The 13,552-nt window shown below is 45.5% G+C and overlaps 1 long non-coding RNA gene across 1 annotated transcript; it reads right to left on the reverse strand.

Annotated features, from left to right (window-relative positions):
• Positions 1 to 497: 497 nt before the first annotated feature.
• On the reverse strand, positions 498 to 11,201 carry LOC146889746 (uncharacterized). Its single transcript, XR_014999722.2, has 5 exons — positions 11,108 to 11,201; positions 10,852 to 11,002; positions 4,153 to 4,556; positions 3,200 to 3,319; positions 498 to 1,872 (listed from the first exon to the last, which is right to left on the reverse strand). It is a non-coding gene; the product is annotated as an uncharacterized LOC146889746 (long non-coding RNA).
• Between the last annotated feature and the right edge of the window lie 2,351 nt (positions 11,202 to 13,552).

Raw genomic sequence — 13,552 nt, forward strand, 5'->3', positions numbered from 1 at the left:
TACGTCTTACATATTTTCATCCTATTAATTTACCAACCAAGAGGCTGCAAAAACATCTCCGTGGTTCTTAACACCGACTACCCTGGCAGAGGACCCCTGTCGGGTCCCCAGCCCCACGTGGCAGCTCACAATCATCTGTAACTCCAGGGCCAGTGGACCTGACTCCCTTTTCTGGCCTCTAACGGCACTGACATATACATATATACACATATCCACGTAAAAATCATTAAAAAATCACCAATCAGTTCTAGTTTATATTCATTTTGTAGAAAAAGAAAATAAAAGCAAGGTTCGACAGTTTCTCAAAGTCACCCAGCCAGTAAGTGGCGTATGATTTAAAGACCTGTTTGTCTCTAGGTTTTCAAATGATTAAATCATTGTACCTAGTATAAAAATACATAGAGTTCTTGTCTTAAGTTTGTGTATCTCTCCGCCTCTCTCTTTTATACCTTCCACCCCTCAATGCCCCCACCCCTTAATGCCCCCACCCTCACACACAAGTCTTATCAGCAATTTAAACATCCACCTTAGTCAACGGCTGTTACGCAGTTTAGGAATAGATTTCCACCCTCCTGTTCATCTCATCCACAAGCCTACACTGTGAGTCATGGGAGCTCACAGATGGGCATGCATCCTCTCAATGTCCCTGCACTGTGATGTCCAGAAGAACCTGGGGGTATCCACTAGACCTTCCAAACCCCTCGAACCATAGCTCGGCAGTGTCCCTGAAAAGGTGGCTGCTGGGACGCTGGCTGCCTGGAACTTTCCAGAGCTCTCGTTTCTCTGTTGGGCTGGAACTACATTCAGGGCAAAAGACTTTTTCTCTCTGTGGTAACTGACTTTGTGCGGCTCAAAGCCCAGCTCACCCCTGGCAGGACTGGGAACGGTATAAGTGAAAAATCGTGGACTAAACCTCAGAACACGTTATGACCTTCAAGAACATTTGGTTTGGACGGCATTCTAGAAACGGTTTGAGTTTTTTGGTTGCAGTTTTTTTTTTTCCAGAATGCAATTTGACTTGCTTTAAAAACTGGCTATTCATTGCCTCCAAGAAGCCTGTGGGGCCCTGGTGGGTCTCACTCCACCCCTCTCTGTGGCTCCCAACAGCAGTGTCACTGATCTAAAAGGGTAATGTTAGGATTTCTCATTAAATGGTGCCACATACCAGTAACCAGGCCAAAGAGTCTTATAACTGTCATTACCCAGTTTCATAAGGCTGAGGGAAGAGAGATGTTATATGTACGTTTGGGGAAGGAAAGAAAATAAAGCTAGGCAATCAATGCCTCATCCTTGAATCTCAAGTAAATGGCAACATGGGATCTGATCATCAGGATGTTCAACTGCAGGGCGTGACTCCTGATCCAAGAGGTCTAACCTTGCCTTCCTTTTTCCTTCCTTCCTCTCTCCCTTTCTTCCTCCCTCCCTCCTCTCTTTCTTTCTCTCTCTCTTTCTTTCTTTCCTTTCTTCCTTTCTTCCTTTCTTTCTTCCTTCTCACCCCATCTCTCTTTCTTTTTCATTTCTGTCTCTCTCTTTTCTCTATGCATTCCCTTATTTCACCAAACAGCCTCTCCTTTCTTTTTCTGCTATCTTTAATGTCTTTTATTTTCCATTTCACCCAACTATTGCTCTCCAGGCTTTGTTCTCAGTGGTTCAACCTCACCCAAAGATTGGCATCTCCCTCCGCCTCAGCATCAATCCAAAGTTTGAATATATTATCGAAGACGGAACATGGAATCTCAGGCTGGATGACTCAAAGGACAGGCCTGAAAAAGGTTCGACTTGTCAAAGTTCCAGTGACAACCGGTGTTGAATCAGGAGCAGTTGAACACACCCAGAGCGCTCTCCAAAGCTTGTCCCCAGACGCCAGAAGCACTGAGCTCAGCAAATATGGGAAATACAACAGAACACACAGTGAGCTTCATAGTACAGAGAAGGGCAAATGCTTGAGAGACTGAGGTCTTGGATTCACCTCCCTCTTTTTGGTTACAGAAAGCCAGTTTCTAGACAATTTACTTCAGCTTTGGAGGGCTTAGTTAATTTGTAAAACACATTTTACCCTTGGTGTCTAGATGGGATTAGAGATAAGAACCCCCTCCTGCAGATACCTAAATCTGCATAGGCTTCTACTTATACCCAGCCAGTCCCCTATGGACTTTAAATCATCTCTACATTACTTAAGACACACAACACTGAACAAATGCCTTGTGAATGTCTGCCGCGCTGTGTTCTCTCTATAGAGAATAATGGCAGCAAACAAATTTTCTCTCTTCTCTCCTCTCCTCCTTGCTTCTCCTTTCTGCCCACCCCTAAGGAACTAATGTTTCTTAGTCTGACATGAATTTACTAAACTTCTTTTTCAGAAGCTCTGGCAGCAGATGGCACACACACATGCATACATGCACGTACACACACATCCCTCAGCATGCCACATCTTAAGATGGCTTCATAATGTTTTATTCCCTAGAATAGTCCTTTCTCTAGAAAACACACCCAAATCAGCTGTCAATAGGGGACAATGCCCTATTCTCCATTTCATTGTGAATGAACGAACTGATGAGCAAAGAAGCGTGGTTTAATGAAATAGCAAAGGATGAGATCCATGCATTCCATGCCAAGCTTTATGGGTAAAAAGAAGAGCTAGCCATGCTGGGGGCTTTTGTCGGAAAGGACACTTGGTGTCCAGTGGCTATCTGATGTGCTCAAAAGGACAATGAGATAAATGATCGGAAATGATTTGCTGGGTCTGTGTAGAGGGATTACTAAAAAGTCCTGCAGAGACAGAGGGAAAGATCTCACAGGTGCAAGATAATGGCAGGTGGAGACTTCGGGGGTGGTGACACTGGAACTTCAAGGCTGTCACTTTCAAGGTCACTAAAGTTACTGACAATCTCCAAGCCCAACTTTCCTCTATGGCAAATACGGGACTATCACACAGATGCCAAGAGGGCTTCGCGGCACCACACATCAAGGCCCTGTTGTTAGAGTCACTGGTGAGTACTCAGTCCCCTTCATCTTAACTCTTGCTCCCCCAAGGCTTAGCATCCACCACTTCCAGATGCTCCCCCCAATTCTTTCCACTCTGAGTCAAGTCCTCTGCTTCCCTCCGACTCCCAACATTAGCAGTCTGTCTTAGTCGACAGTGTTACATGGCTGGCTTTTATTTCCAGGGTTCTTTGAAACGATGGCTGCTTCCCATTACCTTTGTCTCCACAGCCCTGGGCAAGGTGGCACGTGCCTGCTCGGGAAGCTGCCAACAGCAGAGGGCTGAACATCCTTATGTGAGTCCTGGGCTACCTGAGGTAGCCGGATGCGCTTGCAGCTTAGAAAAGAAAGTGACAAAATAAATCATTCTGAAATATTCAAAATAAAAGTGTGTGTCTATACATATGTGTGTGGACTGTGTGACCTGATGGTATTAACAAAGACATGCTTTGTGTGTATATATATATGAAGTGTGTGTGTGTGAACTGTCTGCTCCTGTATCAGTGCTTGACTGAGCTCTAGCATTCATCAGGGATATTAATATTAATAAAGACATGAAATTTCTTAAAAGATTATTTATTGATTGTGTACTTGAGGGACTGTGTGTGAGGGTATGTATGTGTGCGTATATGTATATATGTGTGTGCATGTGTGTATGCATGTTTGTGCACACATGTATGTGTGATCGTATATTTATATGTATGCATATACATGTTTGCACATGCGTGTACATGTGCATTTGTGTGTGACTGTGAGCATATTGCTCTATAAGAGGACAACATGTGGGAGCGGGTTCCCCCCCCACACACCATGTGGTTCCAAGGGTCAGACTCTTTCCTGAAACTTGACTGTAAGAACATTTACCTGCAGAGCCATCATCCCTCTGGCTTCTAACCTGTCAATTGAATTAAAGTCCTGGTTGAAAGAACTGAACAGGAAAGAGATGGCTCTTTTGCTTGTGGAAAAGGTCTTTGAGGGACCACCACCACCGCAACAAAAATCCATGTACTTGAGAGTGTCTCTTCCAATACAAAAACAAGCCACACTCTTAAGCCACTTTTGAAAAGCAAAGTTTGGAGATTTTTTTTTTCTGACTCTTGTCCTTATTCCGTAAGCGTTTGGAAGAGGAACAGGCAGCAATTAGCAAGGAAAACAAAACCAACTTCTTACCAATCAATGACTCTAAAGACGGGAAAGACAGTGAGGCTAATGATCGTCGGGTTTCTGAATCGCGTGAAGCCTCAGGAATTACGGAATTGCCTAGAACTTAAGTTCTTCATGGCCTTTCATTTGATCTCTAGCCAAGCAACTGCTGGAGGGCGACGGGGTATTCTCTGAGTCGTCTGTCATAGAATCGCAGAGCTGGAGTTCAGTGCGCTTGAAATTCTGATGAGGTCATTAATAACACCTCCTGTCAGTGACCGAACTCTAGTTAATAACTTCCTGGTGACTTTTGTCAAATGGATTTTCCTGGGGATATTCATTTCCAGAGGTTTGTGGATGTCCTTCGATCGTTAGCCAGTGACAGAAATAGCCACTTTGCTGTGGCATGTTTTGAGGTTTTGCCCTTACTTCTAAGAAAAAAAAAAAGGCGATAATTGTGTAAACCGACTAGCCATCAGTGTTTGGCATCAAGTGTTAACCAAAAACTTGAAGTAATATTTTCTAAAAAGGATAGTTTCATGTAATTTCCATGATAACAGCATGCCAGCACCAACGATTTTAAAATGGCAGCCTGTTATTTTACAGGTTATGTAAGTCTGATAGAGTTCTTGCCTCCTCTCCCTGGGAGCAGTTTCTTAGAATTTCTCTGACTAATACAGACTCACGTCAGAACGCTCATTTCTCATCTTCTGCTGCTCACACCACACAACCAATCCAAACCCACTTTCACCCCGGAGCCAAGCCAGGCTCCACTGCCGACTGTGTTTGTGTCTTCTCTGGTGGGAGGAAAAACTGGGGACAAAGTCTGTCAGATTCTAGAATGGCTGAGTAAGGGCAGCTTTAGGAGTTGGAAGCAAGCATTGGCCGGGGTGAGGGAGCAAACAGGAGAGGGGAACAGAGAAAGAAGGAGAGGAGGTTGCGGGGGGAGAGAAATTATTTAACGCACCAAGCATCTTCATTCAGGATTTTTAACTCTCTACGACCACCTACAGCCCCCACTGTCTCCTGGGAATGGGAATTCCCCCACACCTAGTGAATGAACACATCGTAATTAGGACTGATGGGCTTTGGATAGGCTTACATACGATTGATGTGTACCTGACGTGGAAGAGGAATTCAATTTCCTTTAAGTTTAAAAAACTCCCTCCCTTCTCTCTCTCTCTGCTTCTCCTTCATCGACCTCTTTTAATTATGAGAATTACTAGAAAGAGATGTGTGGCCCTGGAATTAGGAGGCTCTTCTCCATTACTATAGAAAACGTGTGTGTGTGTGTGCATTCTGTGTGTGTGTGTGTGTGTGTGTGTGTGTGATTCTGTGGGTGTGTGTCCTTTGAGATTTGATTTCTTCTTAGAAATGGCAGAAAGCTAGAGACCCAGAGAGACGAGGAGCTGGTGGGGGGAGGGGGGTTAGAGAAAGAGGGGGGGAAATATTATTCCGCTCTCTTAGGGTTTCCTAAAGAGACTTGATTTTGCAGGTGGAGCCAAAGGATGGGTTCAGAGTTGGTCATTACAGGAGATTTACAGTCTCATGGTGAGACACGGCATGCTTTGAAACACACAGCAGGTCTGTAAATGAACACATGCAAAGTGCAGACAATATGATATACCTATATTCTGTAGCCCAAGGGGCCCCCGAAAACAAGGCACTTTTCTACCTCCTCGAGGGAGACCTGCGCCTTGAGTTCCCGTTTCACTCTCGTTATAGTTTGAATATGTAATGCCATCTACAGGGTTGAGGTTTGCATGCTTGGTTTCCAGACCATGGCACTGCTTGAGGGACATCTTGGAAACAGAAAGCTGGGCTAAGTAGCAGGAAGTAGAACCCTGGGGCTGGTCCTTAGAGTAGATTCTATATGGTAATCTCCAGTTACCTCCTTCTTCCAGCAAACAGCACAACTTTACTCTTCCTGATGGCTGAAAGAGTCCGCTGTTTATAGAGACCTCATTTGCTTTGTCCATCCCTCTGTCACTGGACATTCTACGCTGGCTGTTGTCAACTGTGCCGCCTTAAACAGTGGCATGTGAGCACCTCTGTGACGGGGACTTGGAAGTCTTTGGGTAAATCTCCGAGAGTGACATAGCTGCATGATATCGTCTATTTATTTTTAATTTTTCTGAGAGACCTTCATGATGATTTCCACGGTGCCTGGACGCGTTTGCAGTTTGACCAACAGAGAGTACGTATCAACGGTCTTGTTTGCGCGGCGCCTCACACTAGCTAGCTGCTGTCCTCATGGGGCTTGACCTCTGTCCCCTAGACTGTACAGGGACCACTTCCTTTTTCTCATGCCCACACTCTTAGCTCGGTTTCCCCCAGCCTTCTCTGGAGAGTTTCCCTTTAGAGACAGCATGTCCTTTATAGTGACTAGTCACCGACCCTGTCTTTTTATTAAATCCACTTCCTCTCTTCACTTGATACCCCTGCCAATTGTGAGACATTAAAAAAAATCTATTTGCTTGTAGGTCTGTATTTGAGTAGGGGTTCAGACAATAAACTAGGGTCCAGAATATGGTCTGTCTCACTTGCTCTCCTGTGTCTCGATGGCTCCTTGTTCTCTACCTTGCACTTTTTGTCACTATCTCTTGTGCAAACCCTCCTTCCCGTGACCCCTGAAGACTCTGCTGTTTCTTCGGGCCGGGTTTGTTTCTCTATTTCTTTTCCTGGTTCAGTTCAACTCACTCTTAGGACTTCACCCAGAACTCGTGTGTACTGGCCTTATACAGCTCTATTTTCCCTGAGTGTCATACTTCATGTGTGTTCCCACACAGCTTGGAAGTCAGTCCTCACAGGCTCTGTGCCTGGATCCCATGAACTGTAGAAAGGCCCGCTAACTCCAAGAAGACCCAAGTCAAAGAATAACAACCCCAAAATTAAAAAAAAAATTAAAAAAAAAAAAACAGTTGGGCAGTGGTGGCACACGCCTTTAATCCCAGCACTTGGGAGGCAGGGACAGGCGGATCTCTGTGCATTCGAGGCTGGCCTGATCTACAACGTGAGTTCCAGGACAGGCTCCAAAGCCACAGAGAAACCCTGTCTTAAAAAACAAAAACAAAAAAAGAAAGAATGAAAAAACTCAATGAAAACAGAGCTAGTAAAAATAATGCAAAACATAGCATTGCACCAATTTTATCACAAAGGGGTAATTATTACTTAAAAAGTTCAGTTTGCGTATAACTAGAAAACCCTTGCTTATAACTAAAAATAAAATAAGTGCTAATTTCAAAAATCAAAATTATTATTTAAAAATCTTCTAATTTTTTTTCTGCAGAAGTTATATTCAAGGTGGGATGTGGGTAGATTTTAATAGCTTTGATGTGATTTGGGAGGGGCTTCTAGAAACAAGAATACTGTGCTTTTGAAGGTCTCACAATCAGGCCAGACTCCTGAACTATCTCCGCCTGGATGTTCTACACCATCTAGAGCTGGGCATGTCCAAGACTAAACTCAGCTCCCTTTCTCTCTGGTAGTCCCTATTTTGGTTGGCAAAGCTAAGTCATTTAAGATGGATGTCATTCTCTGTTGCTTTATCTGATCCAGACCCTTGTATCCCCTCACTTGATTGATTGCTATGAGTTGCTGGTTTGTGTGCCGCTTGTATTAAATCTATTAATTCCTTTCCTATCTCTTCCATATGACAAGGAAGAAGAGGGCCAGTTTCTGGGGTTAAGGGCCTAAACAAGGAAGGGGGCAGCAGGTGATAAAGATGGAGGGCAATGAGTGGGGTAACCAAACTAATAAATTCTGAGAAAGCTTTTCGGAAACCCAGCGGTTAGTATACTAATTTCAAATTACGACTTTAAAAAAAAAGAAATTGAATGGAAGTATTCTTCATGGATATATTGTTGCTCCCATAATACACGAGTTATTAAATCAAAAGTCTCAGCGCACGGCATGGACCGCTTCCCAAAGAACAAGCTGGAAGGCGGCAGGGTAGGAGGTAGAAACTTGGAGTTTGTGCAGTTGGTGGCCATCAGCAGAAGAAACACTTCAGACACAGGAGGTGGCCCTAGGCAGGTCTAACAGGGACAAGAACAGGGAAGGAACAGTGTGAAGAACAATGGTAGTGGGCTTGCTATGAGCAGTCTGATGGTAAATGTGTCACATGACCAGGAAGAAATATGAAATGAGATGTGGAGCCATGTATCAAAAAACTTGAGCGTAGCTTCCCTCCCGTGACGTGAACACAGCTATGAGATACAGAGGGGGAGGTGTGGACAAGGACATGGCATCCATACCCATGTATGTCCGTGTGCAAGCCTGACCCGCATATTAAAAACTAGAGACAATGAAGCGTGTCTGAGTTCTTTGATTAAAAGGCTTGTGCCCTGACACTCTGCAGCACACTGTCATCACTAATTACATTAAATAAGTGAGTAAAATGGACCTATTAATTTGGCAATTGGCTCCAGATGTGATATGTTTTAAAGCTACACAGCTGTGTCAAGCATGTGACCCAAGTCCTCGCTGTGGGATCAAGCGGCCAGTGTCCTCATCTCTTTACTTCGTCCTCTCATCACGGACAGAAGGGGACTCGGGGCACGGCAGAAGCCTCCTTCGTCACAGTCTAACAACTTCGCCTGTAGGGTGTCTGTTTTTGACCTGAGACTTTGGCTTCCGTCTCCTCCTAGCTATGTGACATCTGCTTGAGGGGCTTTGAAAGCCAGGAAGTTGCCTCATCATTTGAAAATTGGATTCTCTGTGTGGACAGTCAAGCCTTAGTCAAAATAGAAATAAAAACCGTGTTTATATACACACTGACATGAGACTTCTCGGTCGTTCATCCTCCAAACACTTGTCAACTGTCCTCACTCTTGGAAGGATCCTGTTAGATGGCGCTGATAAAAAAAAATGGAGAAGCCCGGTTTTGCTCCCGAGGACTTTCCAAATCTAGGATCAGGAAGAAGCTATTCCCACGGGCATCTTGAGAGAACTAAATTTACTGGTGGCGACATTGCAAGACTCCCCAGTAGCCCTGAGAAAGGGAGCGATGCGTGTGTATCCCACAAGGACATGGGTGCTGGTTGAGGCCAGAGGAGGGTTCTGGATCTCATGATGTCAGAAATGCAGGTGGTACACGTAGTCAGTGTCTGACACAGGTGATACAGGTACTCAGTGTCAGCCTGACATTAGTGTTAAGAATCAAAACCTGGAAAGCAACAGTTATACCGTGGATACAGCAGCTCACCTGCATTCTCAGTACTTTCTTGGCATGTCCTCCTCATCAGGCCTTGCCTTGTGTACATGCTGCTGGAGTGGATTCTCACGTGTATACATGCATCAAGATTATAATCAGGATTTTAATGAGGGCTTGCACTCACGGCCTTGCTTTAATTCGGATCTGAGATCCTTGGAAGAGGGAGTCGGCGTTTCAACATAAGAATTAGGAAAGGCTATTCTGTAGTTTATAACATTTGAGTTGGAACTGCAGCCTGAGGCAAGGGGAGTTCTGAGGTCTCAGGCCCTGGCAGGGAATGTTTTGCTCGGCTTATACAGCCTTTACAGCCCAGGGAAACCACTGTAAATGGTCTCCAGTCCTATGACCGGACTAGAAGGAAGTGGGATGTGAGTGGAAGGTGGGGATCTCATGGGATTTCTGGGGCCACCAGGCCTATGTGTGAGACAAATGGGAGCCAGAAACACATTGCCCGCCTGTGCCTGCTTTCCCTGCCTTCGGTGCCTCTAGGCTGATAGCTCATGGAGAGCCAGGGACAGGTATCTCCTATTCATCTTTGATTCCAGTGCCCCCCCTGCCTGGCACCTGATTGAGACAGGTGTCGAATATATCTATGCAACGGGGAGTTCACGTTTGAAGCCCTTCTTCTGCCAGAAAGCTACTTTCCATATAAGAATCCTTCAGCCCTCTTCCGGCCTCACCTTAACGTGGTCTTTTACTTTTGTCTTAGGAGTTCATTTAATGCTTACAGATTTCAGGGCCATGCGCTGAAGGTTCACACGCAGCAGGTCCAGGGCTAAGGACTTCATGGATACCCCATTTGCTTGTGTTGACCATTCTGTCACGTGACTGAGCCGTGACTCATTTTTAGGTGCAGCGTCTCCGTCTCTGGAGAGATACTATCTGTTGCAAGGAAGCGCTTGCTCTTCCCGGTCACCCGCCTAGCTTAGCCCCAAAACAATCGCACAGAAACTGCATTAATTCAATCGCTGCCTTTAGCTGAAGGCTATGATTCTTCTAGACAGAGTTAGCCCTGTCTCTCAGGGGCTCAAGGAAGAGCTTCCCCCCCCCCCACTCAGGAAAGATGGCCCCACCCCTCACTATGGATTTGTAACTCACCAGGGCGGCACACTAGAGAGGAACCTATTGCCTGGGATGCAGGTGAATTGACTTTAAGGATGCCAGAGCAGGAGAGCTGAACCCCCTCATCTGCCATGCAGTGCAATGAATGAGAGAAAGATGCCCTCCCCCACTCACCCATGGCCACCTGTGGCAAGCAAGAGAGCTGTCCCGGCCTCATTAGAGAGAGAGCGAGAGAGCGCGTGGACTAACCCTGCCCTTGGTCAGCTGCAGCACACAGGAGAGATGGCCCTGCATCCAGCTGGGACAGCAGGCAAGAGCTGATAATATTGTATGCTGGGGGCGGGGGAGGTACAGGTGAGCCAGCCATGAGAGCCCTAGAGCAGGAGAGCTTACCCAACCCTCCCACTCCAACCCCTGCAGCAGTCCGGAGATAAGGCCCTGCACTTCACCTGGGCAAAACAGTAGAACTGGCCCTGGTGGTATGACTGGACCAGATCTGGGGGCCTGAGGACCGGAGAACTGTCCTCACTCCTTGCTGCAGGCTGCATTGGGTGAGGTGGCTGAGGTAATGCCGGAGAGGTCACCTAGGTCAGAGGCCACCTAGGTGGTGAAGAGGAGGGAGAGCCGGTGAGCCGACCCACCCAACTACACCCAGGCCCAGAACCAGGGCTGTGAGTTAGCCCACCCCATGTGAAGGGGACGAACCTGCAGACCCAAAACTGCAGGATCTCCAGCACACAGGACCACAGTAGGATGTCCACGAGGCGCTCCATCGAGAGTCCATTATCAAGGGTATACTGTAAGCAGAGAACGTGCGTTAGCTTCCCAGCCGCCCAGACCTGAATAATCCACACAGAAACTCTATTAATTACAGCACTGCTCGGCCTGTTAGCGCAAGCTTCTTACCAAATTAACTCTTCCATCTTAAATTAATGCATTTCTATTCATCTGTGTGTTACTACGAGGCTGTGGCCTACCGGTAAGTTTCCGGTGTCCTCCTTCGGCAAGCTACATCTCCTCCACTCCGTCTTCTTTCTCTCTCTCTCTCTGTTCCGATTTCAAGCCTGGCTCCATTCTGCCCTGCTATAGGCCAAAGCGGCGTCTTTGTTAACCAATGGTAATAAAACATATTCACAGCACACAGAGCGGAATCCCACAGCGGTGTGTCAGCAACCAGAGGCCTTAAGCCAGACCAATGACTCTAGCATAGCAATGAACACTGACAATAATGTGTGGGCTAAAGGGTGAGCTGTGTGACTCACCAGGGCCATGCTACAGCTTCCAGCATGACAGCCTTCTCCTTTTCTGGGGGGAGGGGTTGTTTGTTGATTGGTTTTGGCTTTTCTCTTAAATTTTGCGGGTTGGGTTGCAAGGGCAGAGGGCAGAAGCAAGGAGCAAGCAGATAAGCCAATAAGGATGGATGATGTGAAAACGTGGAACCCACAGAGACTCAATAAAAGTTAAGAAAAAAAAAAGAAATACACTATAAAAAAATCTTTCTGATTATAAATCAGAGGGCCTAAATCATCTCGACTTCACTTCCTCCACACCGTTCCTGCCACAGATTTGGCACTACCTGCAGATTAGATTTCCAGTGACATCCTGGTGTTTTAACCATTTAAATCTAACGACCCTGGAAAAAGTTAGAGACTTACTCGTGAATGAACAACAAGAGGTTACACATTGATAAGCCAAAGAGTGCGTCTACAGTCGTTGTTTAGAGCCCATTGTACTCGGGGCAGTCTTCAGCTTGCTTCAGGCCTGGTCCCCTTTCAACTGCTCTCTGCGCTGGGTGGTGTCAGAGAACCAGGAGGTGTGGGCATCTACACAGTGACATAAAAGCAGAAAATCACGACCGGAAACTGGTCTGCCTTTCGTCAGCCACGCTTATGCTGAGCTAGTTTCTTTTCTCTCTTCTCGGTTTTCCTTTGTATTTTAGCTCGTCTAACCTATGTGTTAATGTTGTCAATAGACAGTCCCGACAAGCACGTGATGGCCCTGGTATCCGAGATCTAAACAGTGGGTGTGGCTTAAGGACAGAGCTCCGCCTTCGCCTCAGACTCTGCTAGGTTTTGTGGGTTTAAGTTAATGTCATTTGAAAGGTTTTGTATGTGTGGGGTTGGATGTATACTACAACTTGTTCTTTTGTGACAACAAGGTTTATACTGGCCGTGCCTCCCATACCACTGGGAACTGGAAAGAAACCTGACCTACATTGGGAGCCCTGAAGGTTTTAAAAAGACAGTATCCATGATTCTGTCGTGATGGCTTCAGACCTCTGGCGCGCTTCCTACCAGGCTGGGCCCTACCGTGCCTCTCAAGTGAAAACAAGATTCAAATGATCTATCAAATATGGAGTACATCACAAATACATTTAATTACTTTTCTCTGCCTTGCTAATTAAGTTTTCTACAGTGACTAGGACTTTGGGGTGAGGAGGAGGAAACAAGATGGTGGAGATGTATTAAAGACGGTTTTATTTCCCAAGTTTCTGACTTTTTTTTTTTTTCACTTCAGATGACTTGTCGCTTGGAAGGCGACAGGATTCGAACAAAGTATAGAAGCAGGCATTCTAGCTGGGCTCCAGCAAGCAGCTCCTATTAAAACCAAGTCTGTGAGGTATAGTTGTTTTATGCAAAAGGTAGCAATACAAGCTTTTATAAATCCTAAGTCCTCTTAACCTTGAACACTTTGGAGCCACCAACTGTAAACTATAAGGTTTCAATCCACAGGGATTTGGTTACTTTCTGGTGCCTTTCAGGCCATTAGGCAAATATTTATATGAACCCCTCAGACGTTAAGACGTTTAAGAATTACTTTGCGTTCAATAGAAGCTTCTAAACCATACCTTTTCAGTTGATTTTTTTAAAAAACATGTAGGTCTTATGTTTTTCCATTTGTTGAATATTTTACATACTTTTGAGAGTCATTTTATTCCATTTGTTTTAGACATAATTCGACTAAGACATGTCCTAGATGGATTTTTGAAAGGAAGGGTACTAATATGAACAAATTAACGTTTCCTAATTCTTAGTCTTCTCAGCACTTTGCTTATTTTCTCAAGAAGAAATGGGAATTGATGACATTTCTTTCACTTGATAGTCTGTAGCAATTAGGGTCCTTTAGCACAAGCAATGGTAAGCAAGTCTG

This window comes from Myodes glareolus, chromosome 26 (assembly GCF_982192425.1).
Source record: "Myodes glareolus chromosome 26, mMyoGla1.1, whole genome shotgun sequence".
Classification (NCBI taxonomy): Eukaryota; Metazoa; Chordata; class Mammalia; order Rodentia; family Cricetidae; genus Myodes; species Myodes glareolus.